The following is a 5,615-nucleotide window of genomic DNA, read 5'->3' as shown; positions in this document are numbered from 1 at the left end:
GCTGCTCCCGTTGCTGCTACTGTTGCTGCTACTGTTGCTGCTCCTGTTACTGCTGTTGCTGCTGCTGTTGCTGCTCCTGTTGCTGCTGCCGTTGCTGCTGCTGCTTTAAGTTTCAGGATGCCGTTAAACAAAATGAATTATTCGCCGAGAAACTGCCAACATTTCTCGGAAGCTTCATTTAATATTTAAAAAAGAACCCATCATCACCACCAGCACCACCACGGCTGAGTGTTTTTCAAACACGAGTGTTACTCCTGTTGCATACAAAACAAAACATGTAATTAGTAACACGATGGAACATTTTTTTTAAAATAAATATCCTGGACGATCCCCCAGACCTTCGCGAGGCACACCAAGAGAGACGCGAAGAGGCGTCGCGAGCTCTGTGATTGGTCCACGGACCCAGGGAAGAGCAAGCCGTGCTCGCCACGTGACCATCTGCCACCTCTCTCTCTCCCCTCTCTCCTCTCGGAATTCTCCAGTCCCTCTAATCGCTCTCTCCACTCTCTCCTCTCCTCTCGGAATTCTCCAGTCCCTCTAATCGCTCTCTTTTTTTTACAATCAGAGGAAACAAGAAAGACGCTCGGTGTAGTCGGCACTTTGCTTCGTTCATCATTTCGTGTTTTTTATTCTTTGCTTTACGTAACCCCCCTCCCCTTTTTTAAATGAAAGATTTACAAGATATTTCTCGCTCTGCTCTCTTTACCCCTTCCCTCTCTCTCTACCCCCCCCCCCCCATCTCTACCCCCTCTCTTCCTACTCCATGTCGCTCTCTCTCTTCCTTCTCCAGTCCCTCTAATCTCTCTTGCGTATCATCCTTGCGCAGGGGCCATATTCATCTTCTCTGTATCGTTGCAATGTTAGTATATATGTCCTGCCGGAGCAAGTACGCTCTCGCCAGCTCCTTCCCTGTGTACCCAACTCGTCTCTCTCTCTCTGCTTCATCCGTTGCCTTCACCTACTCCTGTAGGTACCCTGCATGTCTCCCCCCTCCTCTCTATCCTCTGTCTACCAACTCTATCCTCTCCACTCTCGTGCCTTTCTACTCCCTCCCCCCTCCCGTTTCTCTCTCCCCTTCCCTCTCTCACTTCTCACTCACTCCTTCCCCTGCCCCCAGCGTCTCCCCTCTCATCTCCCACTCGCTCCTCTGCCCCCCTCCCCCTCTCTCCTGTTGCCACTCTTTCTTCCGTCACTCTCTCCTCTTTCTCTCCCTCATCCCTCTCCCCCACCCCTCTCCCCCACCCCCGTCCGTCTCTCCGCACACATGAAGGCCTTGCTAAGTCGCGGCTGCTCCCGCGGGAGTGAGGGCCCAGCTTGTTCTCATCTCGTGCCCGCGGACGCCCTTGAACCCGGCCGCGTGCGCGAGTCATGACTCAGGTGTCTGTGTGTCTGTGTGTGTGTGTCTGTCTGTGTGTATGTCTATGTGTGTGTCTGTGTGTGTGTCTGTGTGTGTGTGTGTCTGTGTGTGTCTGTGTGTGTGTCTGTGTGTGTGTCTATGTTTGTGTTTGTGTGTGTCTGTGTGTGTGTGTCTGTGTGTGTCTGTGTGTGTGTGTCTATGTGTGTGTGTCTATGTGTGTGTGTGTCTGTCTGTGTGTCTGTCTGTGTGTCTGTCTGTGTGTCTGTCTGTGTGTGTGTCTGTGTGTGTGTGTGTCTGTGTGTGTGTCTGTGTGTGTGTCTGTGTGTGTCTATGTGTGTGTGTGTCTGTGTGTCTATGTGTGTGTGTCTGTGTGTGTGTGTGTCTGTGTGTGTGTCTGTGTGTGTGTGTCTGTGTGTGTGTCTGTGTGTGTGTGTCTGTGTGTGTGTCTGTGTGTGTGTGTCTATGTGTGTGTGTCTATGTGTGTGTGTCTGTCTGTGTGTGTCTGTGTGTCTGTCTGTATGTGTGTCTGTGTGTGTGTCTATGTTTGTGTCTGTGTGTGTCTGTGTGTGTCTGTGTGTGTGTGTCTGTGTGTGTCTGTGTGTGTCTATGTGTGTGTCTATGTGTGTGTCTGTGTGTGTGTCTGTGTGTCTATGTGTGTGTGTCTGTGTGTGTGTCTATGTGTGTGTGTCTATGTTTGTGTCTGTGTGTCTGTGTGTGTCTGTGTGTGTGGGTCTATGTGTGTGTGTCTGTGTGTGTCTGTGTGTGGGTGTCTATGTGTGTGTGTCTATGTGTGTGTGTCCGTGTGTGTGTGTGTCTGTGTGTCTGTGTGTGTGTGTGTCTGTGTGTGTGTCTATGTGTGTGTGTGATTCTCCATTTGGTACAGATATAATGGGAGGCTGATCGATGGCCGGGTGCGGTCAAGGGATGGCTCCCTATTGCTCAACCACGTTATGTATGTCGATGATCTCGTAATAGCTGCTCATTCAGAGGAGGAGTTGGAGACGCTGCTGCTGAGACCGGAGCGTGCCACAAAGAGGTAGGGCCTTACCATCAGCCCCACCAAAACTAAGCACCTGCCTGGGTATTTTGTACCACCGGACACTCCACCCCCACAACTCTCAATCGGTGATGGGGCAGTTGTGGAGAGAGTGGAGAGTTTCCCATACCTGGGCAGTGTGCTTATGACCGGCTCCAGTTTAACAGGAGAGGTCTCACTCCGAATCAGTCAAGCGGTTGCGTAACGCTGTGTGGAAGCTACCTGGTCTGTCGCTCAGCACTAAGCTTCAGGTCTTCTCGGCCACGGTCATTCCCTCCCTTCTCTGCGCTTGCGAAAAGTGGACCCCCCTAATGGAACATCTTCGCCGGTTAGAAACATTTAGGCTATCCTGCCTACGATCAATCATGGGTTTAACCAGGCTGGATTGTGTGAGGAGCTCACAAATCCTTGAAAGATCTGGGCAAGGTCCGATCGGTGAGCTCCTCCGGCAGGCAAGGCTGCGTTGGCTGGGTCATGTAGCCGGCATGCCCAGCCACCGCATGCCGAAACAGCTTTTGTTCGGCCGGATCGAGGGGGCTAAACGGGCGCGGCACGAGCTAGAGAAGAGATGGAGTGATGTGGTCCAGGAGGATGTGTAGCTGAGTGGACTTGCCGATGACTGGTACCAGCGGTGTCAAGATCGGCCTCTGTGGAGAAGGCTCGTGAAGGACGCTACTGGGCAGTTGGAGGTAGTCGCCCTCCAACAACAACGGAGGGCGGAGGAGCGACGCTCACAACAACGAGCGGAGCGCCGGGTGGCTAAAGCACAGCAGTTTGGCACAGTAGGGGGCACAGGTGGTACATCAGCCACAGTCATCTCAGTCATCTCAGTCAGTCGACCCGTGGCACTTGGGTGTGCCCCGTGACCTGCCAGCGGGCGTTCGACACTTCACGTGGCTTCAAGGTGCACATGGCCTGGCACAAGCGTCGTGGTGACGTCACCGCCACTTAGTGGCGAATGGCGGTTGTTGTTGTTGTGTGTCTGTGTGTGTGTCTGTGTGTGTGTCTGTGTGATGGCTGGGTCGTCTGTGTGTCTGTGTGATGGCTGGGTCGTCTGTGTGTGTGATGGCTGGGTCGTTTGTGTGTGTGTGTGATGGCTGGGTCGTCTGTGTGTGTGATGGCTGAGTCGTCTGTGTGTGTGTGTGTGATGGATGTGTCGTCTGTGTGTGTGTGATGGCTGAGTCGTCTGTGTGTGTGTGATGGCTGTGTCGTTTGTGTGTGTGTGTGTGTGATGGCTGGGTCGTCTGTGTGTGTGATGGCTGAGTCGTCTGTGTGTGTGATGGCTGTGTCGTTTGTGTGTGTGTGATGGGTAGATTTTCTGTGCGTGTGTGTGTGATAGCTAGGTTGTCTGTGTGTGTGAGATGGCTAGGTCGTCTTTGTGTGTGTGATGGCTGGGTCGTCTGTGTGTGTGTGATGGCTGTGTGTGTGTGTGTGATGGCTGTGCGTGTGTGTGTGTGATAGCTAGGTTGTCTATGTGTGTGTGTGATGGCTGGGTCGTCTGTGTGTGTGATGGGTGGATTTTCTGTGTGTGGTAGCAATATGTTATGTACGTGTGGGATGGCTGGATCGTCTGTGTGTGTGATGGCTAGATTGTCTGTGTGTGTGATGGCTGGGTCGTCTGTGTGTGTGTGATGGGTAGATTTTCTGTGCGTGTGTGTGTGATAGCTAGGTTGTCTGTGTGTGTGTGTGATGGCTGAGTCGTCTGTGTGTGTGTGTGATGGCTGTGTCGTCTGTGTGTGTGATGGCTGTGTCGTTTGTGTGTGTGTGATGGGTAGATTTTCTGTGCGTGTGTGTGTGATAGCTAGGTTGTCTGTGTGTGTGTGATGGCTGGATCGTCTGTGTGTGTGATGGGCGGATTTTCTGTGTGTGACAGCAATATGTTATGTACGTGTGGGATGGCTGGATCGTCTGTGTGTGTGTGTGATGGCTAGATTGTCTGTGTGTGTGATGTCTGTATGTTTGTGGGTGATGGCTGGCTTGATTGTGTGATGGCTCCTCGCTTGTGTGTGTGAGATGGCTGGCTCGTATTGTTGAGCAAGGTCATGAGGTCACTGCGAGAACAATGGACCCAGGTCACGCGTGATTACAGCCGATCCCCCTTCTCGTTCCTCCCCCTCCGCTGCACAACTCCTCGCGAGCTGAACAAAAAAAGTGCCCTGGACTAATGGGCAGAGAGAGAGACAGAGAGGGGCACTACCGGAGTGAATTCTGAGAAAAAGCCATCAAGAGACTAGCATTTCAGAAATTCCAGCGCCCCCCTCTCCTTCTCTGTTCATCTCTGTGTCTCTCACTCACTCGCGCACACCCGGGCATCTCGCCTCTGAGAAAGCATCGCCATTCGTCGCATCTCTCCTGGCACTTCTAAGCGACCATTGCCTACCTACCAGAGGCGCGGAAAAATGGCCGTGAGTATCGGACGTGAATGTTCAGCGACGGCGAGAGGGAAAAAGAGAGAGGGAGAGAGAGAGGGAGAACGCTTCACGAATTTGGGTGTCATCCTTGCGCAGGAGCCATGCTAATCTTCTCTGTATCGTTCCAATTTTAGTATATGTACTGCCAGAGCAAGGGAGAGAGAGGGGCAGCTTAAACAATACAATGCCAAACCATTGTGATTCACTTTATTCAAAATGCAAGTCAACTGCGTCGAAACAGCCAATGGTCATAATTCAATACAACTGATGGAAAAAAATTCTAAATAGAAAAACCATGGTTCTCCAAAAAACAAACGCGTCTATATAACCTTACTCAGAGCACGCATTCGCAAATTTAATGCTTCTATCTCTCCAGCACATTCTTCCGAGGTTTAGTTCTTGTCTTCGTTCTGGGGCCTTGTTTTTCATTAAATATTCTAGGCTTTGGTGGTCTGTCCTTGGCAAGCACAGACAGCCCCTGGAGGAGGATAGGCACCACGGTTTGGTCAAGATTATGCACGCGTAGGCAGCGCCTGCAGGTCCACCTCCTGCTTGGAACGGTCCCCGCCAACCCTCTGGCTACCCATGATTTTCTGGATACTGTCTGCAAGTTCGAACTCTGCATGTGGATTTTCAGGTCCCTGGGGCTGCGACTCAGTCGCTTGCTCAGCCGACACCACCGCCTGTTCATCCACCATCGCTGACGCCCCAGAGGGAGACTCGCTGTTCAAGGTCCTACGAAACATCCTCCTAAGGTTCAGCCTCCATTTATTGCCTACGGTCCTCATCTTTGGACACCCGAAGGAGGATG

At 52.1% G+C, this 5,615-nt stretch overlaps 1 non-coding gene and 1 pseudogene across 1 annotated transcript; both read right to left on the bottom strand.

Moving 5' to 3' along the window:
- Positions 1-785: 785 nt before the first annotated feature.
- Positions 786-886, bottom strand: LOC116943927 (U6 spliceosomal RNA; annotated as a pseudogene).
- Positions 887-4,855: 3,969 nt separating this feature from the next.
- Positions 4,856-4,958, bottom strand: LOC116943925 (U6 spliceosomal RNA). Its single transcript, XR_004403015.1, has one exon. It is a non-coding gene; the product is annotated as a U6 spliceosomal RNA (small nuclear RNA).
- Positions 4,959-5,615: the final 657 nt, after the last annotated feature.

Source organism: Petromyzon marinus, chromosome 1, assembly GCF_048934315.1.
Source record: "Petromyzon marinus isolate PM22_M1 ecotype Great Lakes invasive population chromosome 1, UKy_Petmar_22M1.pri1.0, whole genome shotgun sequence".
In the NCBI taxonomy this organism is placed as follows: domain Eukaryota; kingdom Metazoa; phylum Chordata; class Hyperoartia; order Petromyzontiformes; family Petromyzontidae; genus Petromyzon; species Petromyzon marinus.
Note: the sequence above shows the minus strand (reverse complement) of the source record. Positions and strands in the feature narration are given on the sequence as shown.